General features: G+C 31.3%; 1 long non-coding RNA gene across 2 annotated transcripts; it reads right to left on the bottom strand.

Annotated features, from left to right (window-relative positions):
- Positions 1–2,349: 2,349 nt before the first annotated feature.
- Positions 2,350–4,002, bottom strand: LOC139501696 (uncharacterized). Of its 2 annotated transcripts, XR_011658632.1 has the most exons (3): positions 3,868–4,002; positions 3,027–3,106; positions 2,350–2,467 (listed from the first exon to the last, which is right to left on the bottom strand). It is a non-coding gene; the product is annotated as an uncharacterized lncRNA (long non-coding RNA). The 2 variants fall into 2 exon arrangements; XR_011658631.1 differs by lacking the exon at positions 3,868–4,002 and having other exon boundaries at positions 3,027–3,288.
- Between the last annotated feature and the right edge of the window lie 11,004 nt (positions 4,003–15,006).

The raw sequence follows: 15,006 nt of genomic DNA, 5'->3' as shown, positions 1-15,006 counted from the left end.
TGTAAACCTCTCAATCAAAGTTGACTTTAGATGAATTTGGCTATTTATTTTAGGAATTGTAAATTTAAAACGGCTAGTCCGTAATCGAATGGCAAAATCAAAACTCAAACACATTAAACGAATAAAAACAAATATCATATTTCTGACTTGTTACAGGCATTTTCTTGTATAGACAATTGTTGATTAAACATGTTTTATAGCTATATAAAGCTCTCACATGTATGACATCAAATTTTATTAAATTGAAAACGATGTCTGAACTCAGTTTAGGCCTTGTAGTTAAACCAAACAATGTCATAGATATTTCCAACCTCACAAAATCATCTCTCTAAAGCCCAACTTACAACTAGTTTTTACATCAATCGACCACCATGCACCTATCATGTAAAGACAAAGGTTGTTACCACTACATCAGATCCTATCATCAACACAGGAAATTTCACTAGGGGGAGTCTTGCCTTTGCTTCTCAAGAAACCTTTCTAATTGGCATTTTGTCTGACATATTCAGTTTTTATGCGGTTATTGACTTTAATTACTATGATTCCATTCTGCTGCAGGCATGGCATTCATCGACTTGATAAGTAGTTGACGTTGAGGCCGTAAACATGTCTCGTAAATGACGTTATATAATCACATTTTGTTGACGTTGAGTTGTCATTACATATTGATCTGGTCACTGATGGTCATCAAGAAATCCCTGCTACCTGTATTGTTGTCGGAAGGACAGTAGTAAGAGTTTCTGAGGTGAAACAGCTCGTTGACGTATCCCTGCCTGTAATATTCTTATGACCTGAATTAGATTTAAATGGCTTAGTTTTGGCAATATGGAGAGGTAACATTTTAAATGACTCAAGTGTAGGTACGGATTGAAAGTATTGTTTCACGAAAAAAATACTTTAAAAAATCATTTTCGCTTTTAGAAACATTAATAATCCGGTATATGTAATGTACCATGAAAGTAAGTAATTGCCTTTTCTAACAAACAAAAAGTATAATGGTAAGCATGGATACTAGTTCTATAAAGATCAATGGTGATTTGGTGAAAAAAAAATCACCAAAATGTGTGTTGCGTTTCTAAAGTCCGTCAATTTCCTAGGTTTATCACGTAAAACATAGTTCTTATTATGTATGATACATTATTTCAATAACGAAAAAAGTCATACTATAGCATATTAATTTATTGTAATAAAAAATCATAATATCTAATAAAATTTGTAGATTAAGATAACAAAGTCCTTATATTTGTATAAAGTAACATTCGTTTAAAATGGAAAATTGTTTTAACGTTAAATAAGCTACAATTAAAATTTGCTTGCGAGTCCCTCTCTGTGATTGATATTAGATAACTCTGGTTAATTTCCCAATCAATCTATCATGAAGGGGAGATAAACAATTCAACTTTCATTTATAGTCTTTTTCAAAAAAGATGAACGGTTCTTTATATTGTTATGTAATCATTTTAAACGTTTCAAATTTACGAAATTATATTCGTAAATCAATGTTTTTGATACATCAATAACAAAACTGAAATATATTGAAATGATACATTTTGTAATTGTTCAAAATTTTATCAGAAACCTATACTTAATTATAAAATAATGAACCTGTTAAGGTGTAATACCACCATTGATTTTCCCCTATTAGTCTTTGTTAAATTGGCACTTTTAAAAAAAATTTACAGTATTTACCTTTATTTCAACCAAAGAAATACTTTGCATGAATAAAGTTTAATCCTGTCCAGTGCTACAGTGAAAATTTCACACTACATTTCATTGCATATAAGAAAGTAACCAGCACCGGAAGTAAACAACCCAATTTTTACACTGTTATTTAGTGGTTACCTGCTTTGGTAACTAGGTAACCTTAACTTTCCAAAATAGTTTATAAGACCATCAAATAAACAAAGAATGATGATTTCAGACACCCAACAAACATGTTTATGACTCAGAAAAAATTAAGTGCATTGAAATGCAGGATTAATTTTCTACAACTGTCAAATTCAAGGGAATATTTTTTTAGACCTACTTTCGTATGCAACCGGATGTGCCGTATCATGATTTGGTGGTATTACACCTAAAGAACACCTAAATGTCAAATAAACTTAATGTAATTTTTTCCCTCCAATTGCAAGCTATTTCAAGCATAACTGCCAAGTTTTGTTTCAGTCAGATCTATAGTTTCAGAGAAAATCACTATAATGTAAGGCCATATCCTACGGCGATTTCAGTCCTATTTCTTCGAAAAATCCTTTTTTCAGTGTATCATTATAAAATGCAGTGTTGACTAATATCTGATCATATACTCATGATCTAAGCATTCAAACAATTAAATAGGATACAAAAGACAACTTTAAGATGATATACAATTTTATTGCACCTTTTAGAGTTCATTTGAAGGTCTGTTTTGGTCTGTTTTGGTCCATTTTCCTTCTTCCTTCTTTTTTCATCAAAACTTGATATCTTTTGCCTAAAAAATAAAGCAAATGTAATTATTTTCCCAGAAAAAATGAAAGAAATGTAATGTCAAATCAACAATTAAAGTGTTTTAGCTGAAAGAACTGTTTCTATAAATGTTAACAGTCTCCACCGAAGTTTCTATAAGCCCTTATGTGTAACTTGAGTTTTTGGTTTGTTCCCCGAGTATGACAAATAACGGTTCCCTTTCAGTCAATCATAATTGTTACTGATATCAAAATCATTTCATTTATTTATTGCAGTATATTTCTAATAGATTTACACCTAAAAAAAGTCCACTTTCTTATATTTTACATTAGAAAATGAGGAGAAAGAGTAATAAAAAATCCATCAAAATGGTTTTAAAAAGGGTTATGTCCCTTTGAATGCTGGTAAAAAAAAATTGGTACGAATTATAAAATTTAAGTATGTGAGACCGGATTCTGATGTGTATAAATCCAAGGCAAGTGTTTAGATGATGTTTTGTCGGTGCAAAATACAGATGGCACATGGCAAATTGTAAACTTTTGCGGCCAAAACAAAAATAAAACATGACATTAGTTGATACATACCTCAATGCTAAAGTGTCATCTGCAGACCAATTCACATATAAGATTTTTCAACAGAATGCTTGTCAGATTCATGGTTAACACTGAAATGAAAAATCACATGTTGTATAAACAAAACTGTAAAGGTGATTTAAAATTTGACACAGAGGCTCACGTAAAATGGGGATTAGCATGGCAAGCTATAAGAAAGGTCTCAATGTAATATATGTATGTTGATTCAAAAGTGTATTTCATAAATTAAATTATATCATATGAAGAAAAATAAGACTTCTCTTTAAAATCATTATTGTTTTACCATTTTAAATCAAACAGTCTTGGTAGGGTTTGTGTTTTCGACACCTTGTTGGGTGTGTACCACGACAAACTTGGCGGTCTTGGTTGATATGAGGCGGCTCGAAAGACAAGTGCTCAGGGTTAATGCATCTCTTCTGATGACACAGATGAGACACATCAAATTCCTCTGATAGGTCAAATTTCTCAGTGTGCAACATGTATGCAAATCTGTGACCATACAAGGTTCTTTTTTTTCTGTCCCAAGGAAACCTAACAATATACACTGAATACAGCCTTGTCTGTCCACCCATTTGACTTAGCAAACACCCGTAAACCCCCATTTTAAGGCAATTTTCCCTCAAACGTGCTTTCTGTGTCTCAATCCATTCCGAATAGTCCATTTTTACAACGTACATGTATGAACTAGTTTAGTAATAATTTTTAAAAATGAAAGTACAATAAGGTCACCAGTGCACGTGTAGTTTCCCTAAATAGGTGTAATACCACCATTGATTTTCCCCTATGAGTGTTTGTTAAATTGGCACTTTAAAAAAAAATGTACAGTATTTACCTTTATTTCAACCAAAGAAATACTTTGCATGAATAAAGTTTAATCCTGTCCAGTGCTACAGTGAAAATTTCACACTACATTTCATTGCATATAAGAAAGTAACCAGCACCGGAAGTAAACAACCCAATTTTTACACTGTTATTTAGTGGTTACCTGGTTTGGTAACTAGGTAACCTTAACTTTCCAAAATATTTTATAAGACCATCAAGTAAACAAAGAATGATGCTTTCAGACACCCAACATACATGTTTATGACTCAGAAAAAATTAAGTGCATTGAAATGCAGGGTTAATTTTCTACAACTGTCAAATTCAAGGGAATATTTTTTTAGACCTACTTTCGTATGCAACCGGATGTGCCGTATCATGATTTGGTGGTATTACACCTTAAAGGGAGACAATACTCGCATATTTTTTCGAATCGGCACATATTACAAAGGAATGTCACTCTTGCATACAAATGGCAAATCAATATAAATAATTAACTGTGCATTCGTGCTCCACCTTCAAATTGAATGAAGATTCTAAATTAAAAATATAACCAAAAGTTGTTAATCTATAGGACAGTGAAAACAAATGAAACCTAACCCACTGTAAAATATTTGAAATTTTGAAAACTTCCTAAAAAAGTGCTCGAGCCACTTGACTTTCATAGCTCATAATCAACGTTTTTACACAATATTTTAATAAAGTAGTAAAATAGTATTTGCTTCTCAAAGTGTAAAACGCAATAAAAATCGTATTCTTGCATCATCTTACCCAACTAAAGATTGAATCAAGTCCTGAAAATTTCGACATTTGTTTGTTCATTTTTAAAAATACCGGTTTGTAACAAATCACAAGTACATGTTAAGATCCGACTAAATACTGATATCCCAATATCGTCAGGTAAATATGCTTCATACAATCCTTTCAAAATATGAGACCGCGAAAACATTCCGTTAGTTAGTTTAATTGACAACACTTCGTATCCATAAAAACGCAGATCTTCACCAACCAAATGTGACACCCACTAACATCGGATTGAGCATCGTTTTATACTTACGATGATAAACCTAATAAAAAAAATCAAAATATGTCATTTGTTGTATTTATATTTTATAAAATTATCTCTGCATACAAAGCATTAAAAATTGTCATTCGTTGAACATTTGAACAAGTGGTTCACCTAGCTGTTCCAATGAAACCCACGAAATTCGGTATCCAACTAATAATAATGAATTAAATTATTCAATATATCATTTTGTTAGGTTTATTGAGGTGTCAATCAAACACTGTCAGGTAATTACTCTAGACATTTCATATCTTTATTCTAAACTGTCAATCAATCAAACATATCACTAAATCGATAAATCAATTAAAATTTATTTTATACACTGTTAACTCATGGATAATTTTAAGTATATCACATCAAGTTACTTCTGTTCGTCTTAATACATCATACCAGTCAACTTTTATGGCAGCCTATGTTAAAATTTAAATAAATTCGATTTTAAATCATATAACTTAAAAAGATAAGTGGATATATTTTTTATTATATTTTCTTTTCTTTTTTTCAACAGATGAGTCATTGAAGTGTCGATGAACTGTAGATTTGTACATTTCAATTGCAAGTTTCTAATTTACAATCATCTAATTGAACTAAAACTCAAGCTGAATTAGGTTAAGATTTTAAAATACGCCTCGAGAATTACTGAACAGACATTTATAGTTGAAATGTGCATCTGGTGCAGGAAATGATCTGAACTACAGGGCATATGTGCCTTTCGATTATAATTGTATATACTTCTTTATAACTACTTCTGAGTTGATATCTTTGCTGATTGACTCTTTCTGTGGAATCATTATTGTTCGTGAGATAACTAATTTAAATTGACCTCCTGGATATAGGTTAATCACTAAGAGAGCCGTGTTGTAGTGGTTAGTGCATCAGATTACTAACACAAAGGTTCCTGGTTCGATTCCCGTTGCGGGATGAACATTTCAGGGACTGACTACTCGGCTCTCCCTTTACACCATTTGCGAGTATGGTGTATGGTCTTGAGGAAACGATGATAGTCCGTCGGAAGCAGACGATAATCGGCTGACCCATATTAAGAGAGAGCGATATCTCTTGCACGTTAAAGACACTCCTGTAGATTTCGAAAAAGAGTAGGTTAATGCCGCTACAAGGCAGCACCCACAAAGTGGAAAAGGAATAATATAAGTTGCAAACCTGTTTCCCCACTATAAACAAATATGTTTAAACTAATCACTAAGTTGAATGTCCGACGAAGCAAACATTTTTAAAGGCTTGTCTTTGTGAAATACACAAGGTCAAGTATTCACGAAAATAAGTACGCGTCAATCTATGAAAATTTATATCTCTAATGTTGACGACTTTGCAGCTGTCACTGTGTATATAACCTGCCCATTAGCCAATAATTCGGTATTGGCATGGAAGCAAAGGTTAAGATTGTCTGTACACAGTTCAGCACAACCTTTGTAGAAGTTTCTGTTTGGAACTGTGGAATGCTCTTTAACTTGGTTTTCGATTTTGTCTTCAATCTGTTTTGATTTTAGCGTTTCTGACGAGTCTTATTTAAGAAACTCGTCTCTGGTTAATCATATTAAAGGCACAGTATTTTTGGTGATATTCAAGCTGCAAAAGCATTCTTAATGTAGTATTGGTGTCTTTCGCCATCTTGGATTGTAAACAACAGAGAAGCTGGGGTGCAGATTTTTAATCAAGTTAGCAAATTTTGTTTAAGGAATGCAGATAATGAAATGATTTTTTGTTTAAAGAACAATGTGTCCTTTTGTCACAACCTGTAGCTTGAGAAAATGCGCTGCGACTTATCATTTTTATTATATTTTTGATCATATATCAATAGATACTACGCTTTGGCAAAGTATGAACAAATTCTATCATTTTTATTTTAGACTCCCATACCACCATAATAATTTTACCCAGCATTAGTATAGAAGTTGTTTATTTTGAAAATAATATTTTTTCAGAGAAACTAATAAAGTGTAAACCTTAAATATTCTCATTTTTTTTCTTTTATCTCAGTACAATATTATAGGGTTATTGCATGAATATTGGGAAATATTGTCCCAAGTAGAATTTTATATTGCACGAGCTTGCGAGTGCAATATATGTTCTACGAGGGACAATATTCCCCAATATTCATGAAATAACCCTTTTATTGTATAGCAATATAATATTTTAAAGTAAAACATGGTTTAAACTAAGATTTTTGTCGTTGATGAAGTCATGAATTTTGAAGATTTATTGCACTAGTCCAATATTGGAATTTATTGCACCCTAACTTTTGGTTACTTTCTGTGGGAAATATTATATTGCTAATCAATAAAACCAAATCGGCACTTTTACAAACAACTTTAGTCTACTTTCTATACTTGAACTTTAAATGATCAGACTATGATACATTTTTTTTGCATATTAACTGAAATTGCTTCTTATCCGTTTTAACTATCAGATGATACGATTTTTTTAAATGCATTGTAAATTTTATGATTGTAAGAAATGTCTATAATTTTCAATAGGTGAATATATAAGATCTTTTATCCTTTCAGGCGTATTCTATTCTTATTCATACAGAAATAGACTGCATTTGATTTGAAATTAACCTTTTAAGATATTGCTTCGGAAGATATTTTAGGTAGTATAACCAATGTTATTCTTTATTCGTTTTGTTTTTTTCTGATATAAGGAAATACTGTATATTAATGCTTAATAGTTAAACAATGTGTTATTGTCAATGTCATATTGTTTCCCTCTTATATTTATTGCGTTTCCCTCAGTTTAAGTTTGTAAACCGAATTTGTTTTTTCTCTACCGATTTATGACTTTGGAACAGCGGTATACTACCGTTTCCTTTGTTCATAGTAATTCAAAAACTCGCTATCGTCTAAAGACAAGAAAACAAGTTTTAAATCATTTCTCTGAAGCCGATTTTACAACTAGTTTACGCCTCCGGGTGCGGGAATGTCTCGCTAAATTGAAGACCTGTTAGTGACCTTCTGCTGTTGTTTTTGCTATGGTCGGGTTGTTGTCTCTTTGACACATTCCCCATTTCCATTCTCAATTTTATTTACATCATTCAACCACCATGCACCTAGCATGTAGAGACAAAGGTGCTAACCACTTCATCAGATCCAATTCTCAACACAGGAAGTTTCATTAGGAGGAGTGTTGCCTTTGCTTCTTAAGAAAACTTTGTAATTGGCATTATGTCTGACATACTCAGTTTTTATGCGGTTATTGACTTTACTTACTATGATTTCATTCTGCTGCAGACATATGGGCCTATATAAAATATGGACAGTTTCTTTTAATATTGAAATAGTTCTTTTGTTAGTTACGTTTATTGCAAAACACATGTCAAATTAAATGTATTATGTTAAATACATAATTGCAATAACGACGGAAGATACATTCAATATAAAAAAACTTAAAAGCCTAATAGAGTTAATCTATGCGACAATAGTTTTCTGATTATCAAATCTTGTAAAGCGATTCGGAAGAGAAATATCAAAGTAACAAACTACTAGACAAAGTGATGCCCCCCCCCCCCCCCCCCCGCATTCCACTCTGAAGTAATTGTATTATAACAAAGTCAATGAAGAACCATCTTTGAGATATCATTGTGTCTGGGAGACACAATTGATGCCCCACGCGCAGATACAAAGTATTAATTTAAAATAACTTTAATATTTAACCGCTTATACCCCAGAAACTATCTCATAAAAGAGCAAATATTAATAAAAGTCAACCCCTGATCAAATGCACCTTCAATATATGTACAAACAGCCAGCACAGTGAAAACTACCTAGGATTCAAACTGAAAGAGGAGTTATGCGGAATAATTCTATACTCATATTTGCACGGACGGACGGACAGGAGTAAAACAAAAATTACTTTTAGTTGCGGGGGCATAGAAACTGTATGAATTGTAATCGGTCCTCTTCCCCCGAAAGAGCAAGACCTCGTGCATTGACAGTGTAAGAATATTCTGCTATGCATGAATTCCTCGCCTTTGGAATTTACATTCCGAGTAAAAAAGTCAAAATCTGGTAAACCTATAGATCAAACAACTTTACTATCCTTTTGAGATACGAGACTGTGCAAACATGTCGGTAGTAAGATTATATAAGAACACGTCGTTTTCTTAAAAGCGAGACGAAAGATACTAACGAAACATTCAATCTGATTAGATGATTAGTCAAAAATAATATAATAAAAACATGAAAAATAAAAAGTTAAAGCAAAAATTGAAAACAGAATATATATATAACACAACATATAACTTAAAATCGAGTATTACGAACTCCTACAAAAACAGTGGTGATCTCAAGTGTATCGAAAAGGTGCGCAGGTCTTCTGCGAAAGTGGCACCCACTCAAATTATATTGATAATTATTCTAAACTTACGATGATAAACTTCATTAGAAAAAACATAACACAAAATACTAGTATGTCATTTGTTGTATTCACTGTTATACATATAACCGAGTTTTTTGCTAACCATAAAACCAGGTTCAACACACCATTTTGTTTTCTTAAAATGCCTTGTACAAAGTTTTGAATATGGCAGTTTTTATCAAATAATCCATTTTATATTGATGTTGACGGGGTATTTTTTTCAGCATTTCAGTGTTTCTATTATTCCGCCGTTGTTTCCTCTTATAGTTGTGTTTCCCTCTTTAAGTTATTGGTTTTTGACCATGATTTGTTTTCGCTTAGTCGATTTATGACTATTGAACAGCGGTATACTATAGCTACTGTTGTATTTATTGATACAGATATTTGTATCTCCTTATGAAGTGGAAGGATTTCCGATAGGGAAAATCTCAAACAGAGAGGAAAATATGTAAACATTAGCAACTTTATTACCTTACCCGTACTTGGCACATTTGTTATGAATTTTGGATCCTATTTGCTCTTCAACTTTGTACTTGTTTTGCTTTATAATAATTTTGATCTGAGCGTCACTTATGAGTCTTATGTAGACGAAACGGGCGTCTGGTGTACTAAATTATAATCCTGGTACCTTTGATAACTATATGTCACCGTATGGCTTTCAACTATGGGCAATACCTGACTAAATGACTAATGTAAAGCAATTATTTCAAACGATATCATGATTAACGGAACGATTGAAGACCAAAACATTGAACAAATCAAAAATATGATATACAGAATCAAACGATTACCACAGTCTTGGGACAGACACATACATAATATGGTGCGGTTAATATGTTTTTAATGATTTTTTATACAGATCATCAGATTTTCATCTAAACAATAAGTTTGGTCACAGCCTCGATTTAATTCTCTGCGATAACAGTAAAGTAATAACAAAAAATAGGAAAATTTACAACAGCAAACAAATTGAAAATAACTGTCATATTCCTGACTTGGTACCGACATTTCCTTAATTAGAAAGTAGAATTAAACCTGGATTTATTGCTAGCTAATATAAACCGTTTTCCTTTATGACAGTCGCGACCTTGAATGAAGACATTTCTGATAACTAGTATGTTTTACTACGCAGAAGTATCAAAAACGTCTATTTAGAAGATATATTGATAAAAGGCGTGCAACCTAACGACAGGCTTGAAAAGTCAAATTTGAAATGGATCTCAAGCTGTGCTAGTTTGAAATGCTTTATATAGCGACATTAGCATTTTAAATTGAATAAAAACAATGTTTTATTTTTGAAAACGAAAGGCCAACAGCGTTCATTTAATTTATATGCAAAATTTACTATTTGCAATATAAAAGGTTTCAAATTACAGCAAGATTTATACATGGATTTCAAGAAGAAAGTGACAATAAATCATGTTTAAGATTGACACTTCACCGTGAAAACATTAATTTATGATAATGTACTTTAGTTTAAATACAATATTGGTGTTTACTTGGCATATGCTTCAGTTACAGGTTGATTAAGTACCGTTGATTATAGCATGAATACAGTGGATGACACATGGAAGGGAAATCAGCGATCTTATTTTAAAAATATGAACATAAACAAAAAATATCAAGCAAAGTGTTTTTTAAGAAAAATCTGGCAGGTCAAAAGGGATAAATTATATAGGAGTCGGTACAAACAGGAGATTACAGTACTCTTAAAATTAGAAAACCTCGAATCTGTATAGAATTCTAGAACAAAAATCTGGTACAAACAAGAAGATTTTCAAAAACAGATTATATATGTACCAGTAACTGAATGAAAGGAAACCATACAATCATTTTATCATTATCACATTTATGTTTTTTTTAAAGTATGTTTTAAAACACGCAGCTAAAATCAGACTCATATGCCAGAAAATAGCTTTTTGATTTACTGATCGGAAATTAATATGTTAAAGTTATTCATTACATCTTGACAATTTTTTGTATTAAATAATAAATTTATTTTATAAAAACAAGATGAAATAATACCGAGTACAAGGAAAAATGAATTCGTTGTTTTTAAAGACATTCTTCAAGCATGTGGTGTACACGGATGTGACTTACACTAGATATTTTATACTTATACATCAACTTTATTTTATACTTATACATCAACTTTCGTGCATTTTTTAACTAATAAAATAACATGTTTTCATTGAGTATTTATGATCTTAAATCCTTGAGAAACTGTTTACTGAATGAGTTTATATCTTAAATTTTCAAAGTTGTGCTTTTCTTCGACTGTTTATAACGGTTTTACACTAAATCGGTTGTATGTGCACTTATTGATACTTGTGTAAGATAGAAAATATATAATTTATTGCTTGTATTAGCTTTTATACTAGCTTTTATAAACTGCGATGCTTTGTGACGATCTTTTTTGTTTTTTATTTAATATTTTCTTTGCGTTACTTCGTAACATTTTTTTTTTCTTCAAAAAATGTATTTCCACTGATTTGTTACAGTTTGTTCTTATGTTATTCTTTTTACAAATGTCCAAGGTTAGGAAAGTATTGAGCGCTGAAAATATGTTTAACCCTGTAACATAATCACTTGATCGGTTGTGTTAAAATTTTAGATCTGAATAAAGGGTGCAAATTTTCAATGAAACTGATAAGGATACATTATTTGAAGCAGAAAGTTCGAATGGACAAAACAAAACTAAGACTAGTCTAAAAAAGCAAACTTGTTTTTTAAATTTAATAGGACAATAATAACACCAATCAATTCAACCTCAAGGCTAACTTGTCAAGATTTGATCCTCTACTGATTCCTATCAAACAAGCTACAAAATGAGGAAGTTGTTGGGCAATATATATCATTATGCTTGCGGAAATACAATAAACAAATTGAGTTGTACACTCAGTTGCATTCATTAGGGAACAATTAGTAAGTGTCTTCGATCGCGTGTCGGCGATGACAGTTAGCAACCTTGTCCTCTATCGCGTTCTTTTTGAAACAACAAACAACTGTATCCTTTGCCGCTTTCTTGAGAGACATTTAGCAAACCATGTCTTCTTCTTGTTTTTGTATTGTTAGGAATAAATGATCCTCTATGCGTGAAATCTATATTAACTCAATTAGTCGACGTATAGAAATATCAGTGATGAATATTTCCCTATACTTTGATCTGAGGCTAGTAATTGGATTACACTGGATTGGTTTTATACGTTGTTTGATGTTAAATAAGCTTTAGCTGCGCCTATCTTTAATATGTAAATGCATTATAATTAGATAAGTTGCATCCAAAATACTTTGCAAGCAGCTTTGTGTGATATTAAAACCAAATTATAGCATATAAATTGCCGTTTAATAGAATATTGCTACATTGCATCAGCATGTTTGCGTAAATGAATAGGAAATTAAAATACTTTAAATCGTTTTTCTAGAATTCTTGTGGAACTTTACATTACCATAAAAGTTCAGCAGTCCTCTTGTAAGCGGCTGTTTTGTTACTTTGACGGGAAAACACAAAACCAGTGTAATGACAACCAATGTCTCATTTCAAACTAATGTTGTCACGGGGTTTAATTTCTTGTTAAAGTCTTTGTTTGTAGGCAGACATTAATAGCAACTGTTATTTCGTTTTTAGCAAAGCAGTTTATGTGATCAGAATGTAAAACTGCTTATCTTTATTTTTCTATAATACGATTATCGTATTTTCTTCAAATTTGTTACCGAAAATAAGAAATAAAACTAACTTACCATTATATAACGGAAAACATGTAGTTTCTAACAGACATTTACTATGCGATGCACCCAAAATATACACTTGTTACATTTGAAAACAGAAAAAAAACTCAAATTTACAAAGGAGTAGGTCCGGTTAGGACCGATTATGGCCTCAAATTTCAGGTTCATTTGACGAAAGATTTTGACCACTTTTTAAACACTTAAGTGTCTATTTCATTTGAATCAATTAGTTAATGTGAAAGATTTTAACTGATTTAGTCATTAAAAACTATCCGATTCAAGCTCAAATATGAAAAATCTACCAAATATGCCAAAAATGTCACTTTTCAGATGTTTTTTGTCAAAAATGAAATTGGCCGCATCCGTGTTCATCCTTAACCTTTATATATGTTATGTATTATCATAAAATACTACTTACATTTCAATATTAAGGATAAACACTAATGCGGCCACTTTCGTTTTACACGAAAAGCGTCTAAAATTTAACTAAAATGCTATAATTGTGAAGATTTCAGTAATTTAACAGGACTTAATGGTGCTTATACCCGATATATGTGCATTGTATTGTCAAAAACAACCCATATTTATGTAGCAGAAGCATTCTACTGTCCAATAAATAACTAAAAGTTTACATTTTAACAATTTTGTAAAACTGCTATATTTTGGGGCCAAAAAGGGGTGTTACTGGACCGACTCCTTTATTCGATGAAAGATTTATTTTTATAACTTCCCATTTAAACTAATTTGACATTTTAATCGTAAATGTTTCGTTTTTATACCGTGTTTAGTAGACTGGAATTTGTCATTTCGTGTTTTGCTCTTATTATTTTTCTTTTCACTGTCTTTCTTAAACTCATTATATTTTTGTAGTTTTATTTTTTGCTCTGACAATTTCTCCCCATTTTTTTGCATAACAACATCTAAGTTGCAACGAAAAATTACACAATCATCATCCTAATAAACATTAAACTTCTAAACAGTTTTTGCTAATTAGACGATGGATTATACTGCACGTATAGTTACATTTTTTTAATTGTTTAAGTTTACAACCAGGAATTTAGTCAAAACACTTTCATAACACTTGTGTCATTTGACTTATCCATCGAAGTTTGTTCACAAATAAACCCATTACCATCCACACTGATCTGTGTCCACCCTTTTATATTCGAAAATCTGTTTCTATTTACGATGCCAAGAAATCAATTACTTTTTTTGAAATTAACAAAGTAAATGATAATGAAATTATATGTTTTCATGCGCCATTAAGGATCTTACTGATCTCCTGCAATGCTTAATGGCCTTTGTACAACAGTTTAATTTCTTTTTGATTTATCCAAACCCAAGTAGTATCAACAATCTCTATTAAACGGTATTCTGAGCCTCATAAATAGACTGCAATTTATATCTAACGTTACAAGAACCTGCATGAAACGACGCTTAACTGCAATAAGTCAGTTAATGAGTACTAATTTTTGTGTCGGAAGATTTTTTTGGTTCAATTTGCTTTACAAAATTGCATAATGTAAAACTATAAAAATGTCTTTCTTGTTACAATTATTTCTTTTTAATTCAAGTTAACTGAGGGTCAAATGGGGGTTCTTATTCCTGTATGTCGTTTTCTCCATTCTTTATTTATTTTGTCCATTGTGTTCTATTCTTTATACTAAAGATCTTTATATTTTAGCACCACATTATTCTCTATTCTCATTTAGTTTTGCCTTTATCTATCATTTTATTTTTTAATTTTCCTCTTTCCTTTTCACTTTTTTCCCATTATTCTCTTTTCTTTATTGCTTTCGCCTAGTATTTAATTCTTTCTTTTTTCTTTCCTTTTTTCTATATTCTGTCCTTTTTTAATTGTCTATTGCGTAAACCCAATCAAGATCCCTTTTAAAAATTGTGGTTTAAAAACTTATCATTGTAGCAGTCCTCTGGCTATCATTAAAATTGAGAATGGAAATGGGGAATGTGCCAAAAAGACAA

This window comes from Mytilus edulis, chromosome 13 (genome assembly GCF_963676685.1).
Source record: "Mytilus edulis chromosome 13, xbMytEdul2.2, whole genome shotgun sequence".
Taxonomy (NCBI): domain Eukaryota; kingdom Metazoa; phylum Mollusca; class Bivalvia; order Mytilida; family Mytilidae; genus Mytilus; species Mytilus edulis.
This window is presented reverse-complemented; position numbering and strand designations above follow the sequence as displayed.